Here is a 14,245-nt window from a genome sequence, read left to right as displayed (position 1 = left end):
CTCAGTACCGCTATAAAATCCAAATTTTCTATCGGTTGCTGCCAGAACAATACTACACAATTGTCCTGTCTTTTGACCACTCAGCCACAACAGAAAACGCAGTGAATAACGCAATTAGTAGATACAAAATGTAAAGGAAAAAATAGAAAAAAAACTCGAGTTTCACTTCTTGCAGAAGAAAACCGGTACTCCCTGAATAGATCCACAAGGCAAAAAAAAAGGCCGGGTATATTTTTAAAGATTTATTTTAAATACAAGTGAATATTACCCACACAGTGTGCTAATGGAAAAAGATGCGTTGCATTTAATATATCTCACTTTATGGTTTTTGAAACAGAATTTAAGTGGCCAAGGAGTTTAACAAAAGATAAATTAGACGTCTTTACACTTAGTCACACAAAATATAATTTCCTGTAAATAGTATTTTAGTGACAGCGATCAATCAATACAATGTAAGGAATTAACCAGGAAAGCACTTTTGCCTTGCAGCATCATTCCTTTTGTAATTTAATCTCTGGATTCCCACCCTAACCGGATTTTATCTTTTGTTCTTTCCTCTCCTCCCCCTCCCCTCTTACTGTACTTGCTTAAAAGCTGCTACATCTTCAAAGATATTCCAGTTGTGATGTAATGTTATTGACATGAAATACGAACTCAGTTTCCCTGGAATTGCTGCTTGACCTAATAAGTACTTCTAGAATTTAAAGGCTTAATTTCAGATTTCCAGTCTACTAGTTTTGTTTTTGTTTAATATGGTTTGATTCTGAGTTACCCACAATGGGGAAAGTCCCAAATTCAATCCCTTATCTGCGCTGAAGTAACTATCCTTAACTACAGCAGGTATATCTTAAGTTGTCAGCAAAATGTAAAAAAGCAGTCCAATTGGAATGACAGTGAAACTGTTAGCATTTATTGTCATTACACCACTAAACTGCTTTCTGACGGAGGCATTCAAAAATAAATATTTAAGAGTACAACCCTTAGACCATAAGATATAGGAGTAGGAGTAGGCCATTCAACCCATCGAGTCTGCTCTGCCATTCAATCATGGGCTGATCCAATTCTTCCAGTTATCCGCACTCCCCTGCCTTCACCCCATACCACTTGATGCCCTGGCGAATCAAGAATCTATCTAACTCTGCTTTAAATACACTCAATGACTTGGCCTCCACAGCCACTCGTGGCAACAAATTCCACAGATTTACCACCCTCTGACTAAAATAATTTCTCAGCATCTCAGTTCTAAAAGGATGTCCTTCAATCCTGAAGTCATGCCCTCTTGTCCTAAAATCCCCTACCATAACTTTGCCATATCTAATCTGTTCAGGCCTTTTATATAATTTGGAATGTTTTTATGAGATCCCCCCTCATTCTCCTGAACTTCAGGGAATACAGCCCAAGAGCTGCCAGACTGGCAGCAGTTTCAGGAGTATGCTTTGCAAAATGTTCAGAACATTTAGTTGAAAATTGTGCATTTTACTTGCTAGTTTACTGAGCGAATTCTTTAGTGTGATTGGCTGCTAAGCAATGCTTTATGACACCAGACAGCAACTAACCTCAAAAGTGGGGAAGTCCAAACAGCAATGATTGCTTAATCTTTGTGAGCGACTTTGTTCGATATGATGTTGTGCTATACTTATGTTGTCCACCACTGACTGCCAAATCTGGCACAATGTTTCAGCTCATGATTATTGACAATTCAATCTTTGTTTGAATTGTGTTTGCCTAGACAAGTTGAGAACCTTGGGGCAAGGTTTCACTAGAGCTTTTATAACTATGAGCAGATACATAGACCTGGGTCTCTGTATCTCCCACTACAAGTGGATACTCAGTTTCCCCTTTAGTAATAATGTCTCCTCACGGACCATCAATACAGCTGTACATTAAGAGCTCTCTATACATACATGAATAGGTGGCTAAGCACAGCTCCAATACCAATGTTTCAGTGTAAATGTGATAAATAAATCTGAATCTGAACCATATACATATTAGCTGATGACAACTACTGTTTTAAGACCATAAGATACGGAAGCAGAATTGGGCCATTTGGCCCATCGAGTTTGCTCCACCATTTCATCATGGCTGATCTATTTCCCACTTAGCCCCAATCTCCTGATTCCTCCCTGTAACAGTTCATGCCCTGACTAATCAAGAATCTATCAACCTCTGCCTTAAAATATACCCAATGACCCTAAGAAATAGAAATACCCTAAGAAGAATAATTGGGCTGCCTTAATGACTATCTCTCAGTAGCACTCACATCAACAGTAATGAAATGCTTTGAGAGGTTGGTCATCACCAGACTGAACTCCTGCCTCAACAAGGACCTGGACCCATTGCAATTTGCCTGTCACCACAATAGGTCAACAGCAGACACAGTCTCAATGGCTCTTCACATGGCTTTAGACCACCTGGACACCTCGACTATAGCTCAGCATTAATACCATCATTCCTACAATCCTGATTGAGAAGTTGCAGAACCTGGGCCTCTGTACCTCGTTCTGCAATTGGATCCTTGACTTCCTAATCAGAAGACCACAATCTGTACGGATTGGTGATAACATATCCTCCTAACTGTCGATCAACACTGGGGCATCTCAGGAGTGTGGGCTTAGCCCACTGATCTACTCTTTATATACACACAGTTGTGTGGCTAGGCATAGCTCAAATGCCATCTATAAATTTCCTGATGATACAACCATTGTTGGTAGAATCTCAGGTGGAGACGAGAGGGCGTACAGGAGTGAGATATGCCAACTAGTGGAATGGTGCTGCAGCAACAACCTAGCACTCAACGTCAGTAAGATGAAAGAGCTGATTGTGGACTTTAGGAAGGGTAAGATGAAGGAACACATACCAATCCTCACAGAGGGATCAGAAGTGGAGAGAGTGAACAGTTTCAAGTTCCTGGGTTCCTGAGGATCTAACCTGGTCGCAACATATTGATGCAGTTATAAAGAAGGCAAGACAGTGGCTATACTTTATTAGGAGTTTGAAGAGATTTGGCATGTCAACAAATATACTCAAAAACTTCTCTAGTTGTACCGTGGATAGCATTCTGACAGGCTGCATCACTGTCTGGCATGGAGAGACTACTGCACGGGACCGAAAGAAACTGCAGAAGGTTGTAAATCTAGTCAGCTCCATCTTGAGTACTAGCCTACAAAGTACCCAGGACATATTCAAGGAGCGGTGTCTCAGAAAGGGAGTATCCATTATTAAGGACCTCCAGCACCCAGGGCATGCCCTTTTCTCACTGTTAACCATCAGGTAGGAGGTACAGAAGCCTGGAGGCACACACTCAGTGATTCAGGAACAGCTTCTTCCCCTCTGCCATCTGATTCCTAAATGGATATTGAATCTTTGGTTACTACCTCACTTTTTTTTAATATACAGTATTTTATTTTTGCACACTTTTTATATCTATTCGATATACATATTCTGTAATTGACTCACTTGTTTATTTATTATGATTTTCTTTTTTTTCTCTCTGCTAGATTATGTATTGTTTTGAACTGCTGCTGCTAAATTAACAAATTTCACTTCACATGCCAGTGATAATAAACCTGATTCTGATTCTGACTTGGCTTCCACAGCTACCTGTGGCAGCAAATTCCATAGATTCACCACTCTCTGGCTAAACAAATTACTTCTGATCTCTGTTCTAAATGGACATCCCTCTAATCTTATGCTGCATCCTCTGGTCCTAGGCTCCCCCACCATTGGAAACATCCTCTCTATATCAACTCTATTGAAGCCTTTCAACATTTGATAAGCTTCAATGAGATTCCCCCCTATTCTTCTGAATTCAGGTGAGCACAGGCCCAGAGTCATCAAACGATCTTCAGATAATAAACCTTTCAATTCCAGAATAATTTTCGTCAACTTCCTCTGAACCTTTTTCAATGTCAGCACATCCTTTCTTAGATAAAAGGCCCAAAACTTCTTACAATACTCCAAGTGAGGCTTCACCAGTGTCTTATAAAGCCCCAACATTATATACTTCCTTTTATATTATAGTCCTCTCGAAATGAATGTTAATATTGCATTTACCTTCCTCATCACCCACTCATCCTGCAAATTAACCTCTAGGGAACCCTGGACGAAGACTGTCAAGTCCCTTTGCACCTCAGATTTTTGAACTTTCTCACCAATTAGATGTAACTCTCTCCCCACAGCTCATCATCATCCAGCCTCATTAGGTAACTCTGGCTAACGACCACGTGACGCAGCATTGCATGGGTAACACACCTCTAGGGTAGGTATGATTCAGGTTCTGCCCAACAGGAAAGTTGGAATGTTCTGATGAAGAATTGGACATTATGGTGAATGCTGTGTAAATGCTAACCCATGCAAAGTCATTGTTTACCAGGAAATACCAGACCTTACACTAGCATGAAATTAAAGTGGAAATATATTTACAGGTATTTCAACTTTAACAAATACTAAATAGAAAAAAAGAAAAAGGGCGCAGTACAGTTGAACTAGTTTAAATGTACACATAAACGTTGGAGCTCACTTCTGGCGTAGTTGGATGCTTCGCTTTAATTACTCATGCTTTGCTTGAAAAGCACCAGCCTCATTCGAACTTCCCTCGAAGACCATTTCGAATGAACCTGCTAACTCAGGATTATTGGCACTTTCTCCTTGGAATCACTCATCTGCACAAAGCGCTCCTTACAACGGAGTCTCTCCTTTGAGCGGCATTCTGTGAGCATCTTCCCTTGTGCTCCTCTCTGCACCTCATGCCAGCAAAGGATCAAAACCAGATCACTGCCCCCCAGTAATCTGATGCTGCCCAGGTCACTTGAATGTTCCATGGCATCCCACTGGGCAGAACATTACAGCACGTTGTGAACCCAGTTGGCTAACACAACATTCCTAGGCTGAGCAAATGGCTCCTTATCTCGGCTGTAGCCAAAACGCTAGCCTACAAAGCTTAATTAATGGAACACACTGTGTTTGCATAAAAGCTGCTAAAGACATAACAGCATAATGGTAGAAATACAGTAAAATAGGTTCTTAACCAGACAATTATTTAGAAAATAGGCTACAGTTTTATTTCTTCTATCAAAGTGCATGACCATACACTTCCCAACACTGTATTCCATCTGTCACTTCTTTGCCTATTTTCCTAATCTGTCTAAGTCCTTCTGCAACCTTACTGCTACCTCAATGCTACCTGTCCCTCCACCCTTGTTTCATTCACAAACTTGGCCAAAGAGCCAAAATTCCATCATTCAAATCATTAAAAAAGTGGCCCCAACACAGACTCCTGTGGATCACCACTAGTCACCGGCAGTTAACCAGAGAAGGCTCCCTTTATTTGCACTGTTTGCCTACTGTTAACCAGCTAATGCTAGTATCTTTCCTGTAATAATTCAAATTATTAAGCAGCCTCATGTGTGGCATCTTGTCAAAGGCATTCAGAAAATCTTGGCACACAATATTCCCAATTGTTTATACTGCTTGTTGTTTATTAAAAAATTTCAACAGATTTGTCAGACAAGACTTTTCCTTAAGGAAACCGTGCTGACTTTGGCCCATTTTATCATGTGCCCTCCAAGTACCCTGAAACCATATCCTTAACAATTAACTCCAACATCTTCCAGTCACTGAGGTCAGACTAATTGGCCTATGATTTCCTTTCTTCTGCCTCTCTCCCTTCTTGAAGAGTGGAGTGACATTTGCAATTTCCCAGTCCTCTGGAACCATGCCAGAATCTATTGATTCTTGAAAGATCACTACTAATGCCTCCATAATCTCTTCAACCACCTCTTTCAGAACCCTGGGGTGTAGACCATCTGGTCCAGATGTTTTATCTATCTTCAGACCATTCAGATTCCCAAGCACTTTCTCCCTAGTAACGGCAACTTCACTCACTTCTGCCCCCTGACACTCTCAAACTTCTGGCATATTGCTAGTGTCTTCCACATGGAAGACTGATGCAAAATACTTCTTCAGTTTGTCTGCCATTTCTTTGTCCCCCATTACTAACTTCCAGCATCATTTTCCAGTGGTCTGATATCTACATTCGCCTCTCTTTTACAACTTGGATGAATAGCAGGTCGTTCACATAAACACTAGGGCCAAGAAAATTCACCAGTGCCTGTACTTCCTCAGAAAGCAAAAGAAATTTGGCATGTCCCAGTTAATACTTACGAATTTTCATCCTATCTGGACACAGCTCATAACACGATGGAAACCAAACTGTGAACTCCGTCTATACTTCTCTCTGTCTCAGTAGGTCAGCCACCATAATCAAACACTCCACCCAACCTGGATATTCTCTCTTCTCCCCTCTTTCATCAGGCAGAAAATACAAAAGCTTGAAAGCACAGACCTGTCAAGGTTAGCTTCTATCCTGCTGTTATAAGACTACTAAGTGGTGCCCTAGTATAATAAGATAGACTTTTGACCTCACAATGTACCTTGCTCTTAGCCTGCATCTTTTTGTTTACTGCAGTGCACTTTCTCTGTTGCTGTTAAACTTTATTCTGCACTGCTTTGCTTTGTTCTCTCTCAATGCACTGTGTAATGATCTGATCAGAATGGACAGTATACATAACGTTTTCATTGTGTCTTGGTACATGTGACAATAATAAAGCAATCCCATTCCCAATCACCAGAATGGAATTGGGCCTGGTAGAGTGGAGCTGCAACAACAACCTCTCACCCAACATCAGTAAAAATAAAGAGCCGATTGCTTACTTCAGGAAGGGGAAAGAGAACGAACATATGCCATCTCCATTGGGGGATCGGCAGTGGAGAGAGTCAGCAGCTTTAAATTCTTGGGCATTAACATATCAGATGACCTCCCCTGGACCCAGCACATAGATGCACAGAGATATAGTTGGGATCACAGAGACATGGCTCCAGGGTGACCAAGTATGGGAGCTCAACATCCAGGGATATTCAATATTCAGGAGGGATAGACAGGAAAGAAAAGGAGGTGGGGTAGCATTGCTGGTTAGACAGGAGATTAACGCAATAGAAAGAAAGGACATTAGCCTGGAGGATGTGGAATCGATATGGGTAGAGCTGCATAACACTAAGGGGCAGAAAACACTGGTGGGAGGTGTACAGGCCACCTAACAGTAGTAGTGAGGTTGGGGATGGCATTAAACAGGAAATTAGAAATGTGTGCAATAAAGGAACAGTAGTTATAATGGGTGACTTCAATCTACACATAGATTGGGTGAACCAAATTGGTAAGGGTGCTGAGGAAGAGGATTTCTTGGAATGTATGCGGGATGGTTTTCTGAACCAACATGTTGAGGAACCAACTAGAGAGCAGGCCATTCTAGATTGGGTATTGAGCAATGAGGAGGGGTTAGTTGGCAATCTTGTCGTGCGAGGCCCCTTGGGTAAGAGTGACCATAAGATGGTGGAATTCTTCACTAAGATGGAGAGTGACATAGTTAATTCAGAAACAAAGGTTCTGAACTTAAAGAAGGGTAACTTTGAAGGTATGAGACGTGAATTAGCTAAGATAGACTGGCAAATGATACTTAAAGGGTTGATGGTGGATATGCAATGGCAAACATTTAAAGATCGCATGGATGAACTACAACAATTGTTCATCCCAGTTTGGCAAAAGAATAAACCAGGGAAGGTAGTGCACCCGTGGCTGACAAGGGAAATTAGGGATAGTATCAAGTCCAAAGAAGAAACATATAAATTAACAAAAAAAAAGCGGCACACCTGAGGACTGGGAGAAATTCAGAGACCAGCAGAGGAGGACAAAGGGCTTAATTAGGAAAGGGAAAAAAGATTATGAGAGAAAGCTGGCAGGGAACATAAAAACTGACTGTAAAAGCTTTTATAGATACGTGAAAAGAAAAAGATTAGTCAAGACAAATGTAGGTCCTTTACAGTCAGAAACAGGTGAATTGATCATAGGGAACAAAGACATGGCAGACCAATTGAATAACTACTTTGGTTCTGTCTTCATTAAGGAGGACATAAATAATCTTCCGGAAATAGTAAGGGACCGAGGGTCTAGTGAGATGGAGGAATTGAGGGAAATACATGTTAGTAGGGAAGTGGTGTTAGGTAAATTGAAGGGATTAAAGGTAGATAAATCCCCAGGGCCAGATGGTCTGCATCCCAGAGTGCTTAAGGAAGTAGCCCAAGAAATAGTGGATGCATTAGTGATAATTTTTCAAAAGTCCTTAAATTCTGGATTAGTTCCTGAGGATTGGAGAGTGGCTAATGTAACCCCACTTTTTAAAAAAGGAGGGAGAGAGAAATCGGGGAATTATAGACCAGTTAGTCTGACATCGGTGGTGGGGAAAATGCTAGAGTCGGTTATCAAAAATGTGATAACATCACATTTGGAAAGAGGTGAAATCATTGGACAAAGTCAGCATGGATTTGTGAAAGGACAATCATGTCTGACGAATCTTATAGAATTTTTTGAAGATGTAACTAGTAGAGTGGATAGGGGAGAGCCAGTGAATGTGGTATATTTAGATTTTCAAAAGGCTTTTGACAAGGTCCCACACAGGAGATTAGTGCGCAAACTTAAAGCACACAGTATTGAGGGTATGGTATTGATGTGGATAGAGAATTGGTTGGCAGACAGGAAGCAAAGAGTGGGAGTAAATGGGACCTTTTCAGAATGGCAGGCAGTGACTAGTGGGGTACCGCAAGGCTCAGTGCTGGGACCCCAGTTGTTTACAATATATATTAATGATTTAGACGAGGGAATTAAATGCAGCATCTGCAAGTTTGCAGATGACACAAAGCTGGGCGGCGGTGTTAGCTGTGAGGAGGATGCAGGGTGACTTGGATAGGTTAGGTGAGTGGGCAAATTCATGGCAGATGCAATTTAATGTGGATAAATGTGAGTTTATCCACTTTGGTTGCAAGAACAGGAAAACAGATTATTATCTGAACAGTGGCTGATTAGGAAAAGGGGAGATGCAACGAGACCTGGGTGTCATTGTACACCAGTCATTGAAGGTGGGCATGCAGGTACAGCAGGTGGTGAAAAAGGCAAATGGTATGTTGGCATTCATAGCAAAAGGATTTGAGTACAGGAGCAGGGAGGTTCTACTGCAGTTGTACAAGGCCTTGGTGAGACCGCACCTAGAATATTGTGTGCAGTTTTGGTCCCCTAATCTGAGGAAAGACATTCTTGCCATAGAGGGAGTACAGAGAAGGTTCACCAGATTGCTTCCTGGGATGGCAGGACTTTCATATGAAGAAAGACTGGTTCGACTAGGCTTATACTCACTGGAATTTAGAAGATTGAGGGGGGATCTTATTGAAACGTATAAAATTCTAAAGGGATTGGACAGGCTAGATGCAGGAAGATTGTTTCCGATGTTGGGGAAGTCCAGAATGAGGGGTCACAGTTTAAGGATAAAGGGGAAGCCTTTTAGGACCGAGAAGAGGAAAAACTTCTTCACACAGAGAGTGGTGAATCTGTGGAATTCTCTGCCACAGGAAACAGTTGAGGCCGGTTCATTGGCTATATTTAAGAGGAAGTTAGATATGGCCCTTGTGGCTAAAGGGATCAGGGGGTATGGAGAGAAAGCAGGTACAGGGTTCTGAGTTGGATGATCAGCCATGATCATACTGAATGGCGGTGCAGGCTCAAAGGGCCGAATGGCCTACTCCTGCACCTATTTTCTATGTTTCTATGTTTCTATGCAATCACAAGTGAGGCATGGGCAAGGGAAAGTCTGCAGATACTGGAAATCCAAGGAACACGCCCAAAATGCTGAAGGAACTCAGCAGGCCAGCAAGGAAAAGAGTACAATCAACGTTTCGGGCCAAAAACCTTCGACAGGATGCATGGGCATGGGCTGTGTATTTACTTTCTTAGGAGGCTAAACAGGTTCAGCATGGCATCAGACATTCTAACAAACTTCTACAGGTGTACGATTGAGAGTATCCTGACTGGCTGTATTCTGGTCTGGTGTAGCAATCTGAGCACACAGGATTGTAAGAAGCTGCAGAGAGTAGTAGACTTAGCCCAATACATCACGGGCACATCCCTCCCCACCATTTGTATTACCTACATGAGACACTGCCTCAATAAGACAACATCCATCTTCAAAATCTCCACCATCCAGGCCATGCCATCTTCTCACAACTACACTGGGCATGAGGTACAATAGCCAGAAGTCCCACACCACTATCATTCAGTGTCTTCTCCAACCAGAACCAAGGGATGAGCCAAGTGATCCACAATGTGCTGAGGACTAGGTCAGTGGCGTTCAGGACTGGCAACCCAGAGAAGTACAAGGTCCAGGTATGACCCAGAGAAGTACAAAGTCCAGGTTAGACCCAGAGAAGTACAGGGTCCAGGTTAGACCCAGAAAAGTACAAAGTCCAGGTTAGACCCAGAGAAGTACAAGGTCCAGGTATGACCCAGAGAAGTACAAGGTCCAGGTTAGACCCAGAGAAGTACAAGGTCCAGGTTAGACCCAGAGAAGTACAAGGTCCAGGTATGACCCAGAAAAGTACAAGGCGTTTAGATATCTTCAACATCTCTCGGGAAGAGTCCATTGTCCCCATAGGCTTCAAGGCCTCCACCATCATCATGGTGCCCAAGAGAATGACGCCAACCTGTCTTAAGGACTAGTGTCCAGTGGGACTGATTTTAACAATAATGAAGTGCTTTGAGTGGCTGGTTATGCACCACATTAATTATATCATCCTGCTACATTGGATCCTTTCCAGTTCAAATCAGTCCACTGACAATGTCATAGCCTCTGCCTTCCACTTTCACCTGGAAAATGGTGTCTCTTATGCCAGGATGCTGTTTATTGATTTCAGTATTATGGGTAAAGGTGACAAAGTTGGAGCTTGGAGTGGTACACGGCACTATGATCTTGAGGCCATTACAGAGATTTAGTTGAGAGAGGAACAAAAATGGGTGCTTAATGTCTCAGGGTTTTGATGTTTTAGAAAAGATAGAGAGGGAGGTAAAAGAGGTGGGAGAGTTACTCTATTCTTCAGGGACAATATTACAGCTGTACTCAGAGGGAACATAATGGAGGACTCATCCACTGAAACTGTTTGGGTAGAACTCAAAAATATTCTGATGGGATTATACTACAGACCCCTAATAGCCACTGTGATATTGAGGAACAGAGATGCAGGCAGATTAAGGAAAGGTGTAAAAACAATAGGGTTTTTATCATAAATGAGAGAAAATCTGCAGGTGCTGGAAATCAAAGCCACACACACAAAATGCTGGAGGAACTCAGCAGGCCAAGCAGCATCTACAGAAAAAAGTACAGTCAATATTTCAGGCCAAAGGCTCTGAGTCTGAAACGTCAACTGTACTTTTTTGCATTGATGCTGCCTAGCCTGCTGAGTTCATCCAGGATTTTGTGGGGGTTGTTGTCATGCTGGATTTCAATTTTCCTAACATAAATTGGGGCATTCTGAGTGCAAGAAGCTTCGATGGGGCAGAGTTTGTTAGGTGCATTCAGGAGGGTTTCTTCAATGAATATGTAGATAGTCCAACAAGAGGAGGGACTGTATTGGGCTTGGAGTTGAGTAATGAGCCTGGCCAGGTGACCAACCTTTCAGTTAGGGAACTGAAATGAGCTATCCTAAAGCTTTAGGATAGCTATAGGTAAGGATAAGTATGGAGCTTACAGGAGAGTATTAAATTGAAACAGGGGAAATCACAAGAGCTTTAAGCAGGAACAAGGGAAAGTTAATTGGGAAAAGCTGCTTTTGGGCAAGTCCACATCTGACATGTGGAGGGTGTTTAAAGACCAACTACACGGAGTAAAGGACAGGTATGTCCTAGTCAGAAGAAATGACAAGGATGGAAAGATAAGAAAACCTTGGAAGTCGACAGAAATGATTTTAATTGAGACGGAAAAGGAAAAGTATGTAAGGCTTGGGAAACTAGAATCAAACACAGCCCTTAAGGATTATAAACAAACCAGAAAAGAACACAAGAAGAGAACTAGGAAAGCTAGGAGGGGCTATGAAAAATCTTTGGCAAATAGGATTAAAAAGAATCCCAAGGCACTCTATACATACTTCAAGATCAAGAGGATAACTAGATGATATGGAGGTTGATGGTGTTGTGGATAGCATTGAAGACTGGCAAGGAATACAACAGGATATAGGTCAGTTGCAGATATTGGCAAAGAAATGGCAGATGGAGTTTAATCTGACCAAATATAAAGTGTTTCACCTTGGTGGGTCAAATGTAAAGAGACAGTACACAGTTAAGATCAAGATCCTTAGCAATGTTGATTAGCAGAGACAGACAGACATACTTTATTGATCCCGAGGGAAATTGAGTTTTGTTACAGCCACACCAACCAAGTATAGTGAAGAATTATAGCAATATAAAACCATAAATAATTAAATAATAAGTTAATCATGCCAAGTGGAAATAAGTCCAGGACCAGCCTATTGGCACAGGGTGTCTGACACTCCGAGGGAGGAGTTGTAAAGTTTGATGGCCACAGGTAGGAATGACTTCCTATGACACTCAGTGTTACATCTCGGTGGAATGAGTCTCTGGCTAAATGTACTCCTGTGCCTAACCAATACATTATGGAGTGGATGGGGGTTATTGTCCAAGATGGCATGCAACTTAGACAGCATCCTCTTTTCAGACACCACCGTCAGAGAGTCCAAGTTCATAGCTCGCTGAAAGTGGCTACACAGGTTGACAGGGTAGTTAAGAAGGCATACTTGCCTTTGTTAGTTGAGGCACTGAGTTCAAAAGTCAGGAAATATGTGGCAGCTTTATAAAGCTTTTGTTAGACTGCCTCTGGAGTACTGCATACATTTCTGGTTGCCCTGTTACACAAAAGATGCCAAGACTGCTAACGTTGCAGCTATATAGGACCCTGGTCAGACCCCACTTGGAGTACTGTGCTCAGTTCTGGTCACCTCACTACAGGAAGGATGTGGAGACCATACAAAGGCTGCAGAGGAGATTTACAAGGATATTGCCTGGATTGGGGAGCATGCATTATGAAAACAGGTTGAGTGAACTCGGCCTTTTCTCCTTGGAGCAATGGAGGATGAGAAGTGACCTGATAGAGGTGTAGAAGATGATGAGAGGCATTGATCATGTGGATAGTCAGAGGCTTTTTCCCAGGGCTGAAATGGTTGCCACAAGAGGACCCAGGTTTAAGGTGCTGTGGAGTGGGTACAGAGGAGATGTCAGGGGTAAGTTTTTTACACAGAGGGTGGTAAGTGTGTGGAATGGGCTGCTGGCAACGGTGATGGAGGCGGATACGATAGAGTCTTTTAAGAGACTTTTGGATAGGTACATGGAGCTTAGAAAAATAGAGGGCTATGGGTAACCCTAGTAATTTCTAAGGTAGGGTTGTGTTCCGCACAACTTTGTGGGCTGAAGGGACTGTATTGTGTTGTAGGTTTTCTATGTTTTTGTGACTTTGGAGAGGGTGCAGAAGAGGTTTACCAGGATGCTGCCTGGATTAGAGGGCATGAGCTATAACAAGAGGTTGGACAAACCTGTGTTGTTTCCTCTGGAGCAGAGACCTGACAGAGGTTTATAAGATTATGAGAGACTTAGAGCAGACAGGCAATATCTCTTTCTGAGAGCTGAAATGTCTAATACCAGAGGGCACGCATTTAAGGTGAGAAGTTGACATTTCAAGGAGATGTGAGGGTCAGGTTTTTACAGAGACTGGTGGTGCCTGGAATGTACTGTCTTGTGTGGTGGTGGGGGCAGACACATTAGAGGCGTCCTGATGAAGGGTCTCAGCCTGAAACATCGACTGTACTCTTTTCCATAGATGCTGCCTGGCCCACTGAATTCCTCCAGCATTTTGTGTGTGTGTTGCTGAGACTTTTAAGAGACACAAAAATGTGAGGAATATGGAAGGATATGGACATTGTGTAGGCAGAAGTGATTACAAGAAGTTTAATTACTAATTTACTTGGTTCAGCACAACATTGTGGGCTGAAGGGCCTGTCCAGCGCTGTACTGTTTTATGTTCAAACTAAGATGCTGATCTAAGCTAGACCCATTTGTCCATATTTGACTCCACATACCACTAAACTTTCCTAATCTATGTTAACTGTTTGGAATGTTACGAATGTGCCACAGCTCTGAGGGGCCGAAGGGTGCGGGGTAGCCCCCTCCTTTGTGAGAATCGCAAGATCACTATTACGTCAGTTCAGGAGACCCAGGAAATGAGAGAAAGACCTGCAGAATCCACAAAGAGTTGGAATGTGTCCTGGAGTCCGAAAGGCGGACCCATTGATACCGTCTATTGTC

This window comes from Hemitrygon akajei, chromosome 15 (assembly GCF_048418815.1).
Source record: "Hemitrygon akajei chromosome 15, sHemAka1.3, whole genome shotgun sequence".
In the NCBI taxonomy this organism is placed as follows: domain Eukaryota; kingdom Metazoa; phylum Chordata; class Chondrichthyes; order Myliobatiformes; family Dasyatidae; genus Hemitrygon; species Hemitrygon akajei.
This window is presented reverse-complemented; position numbering follows the sequence as displayed.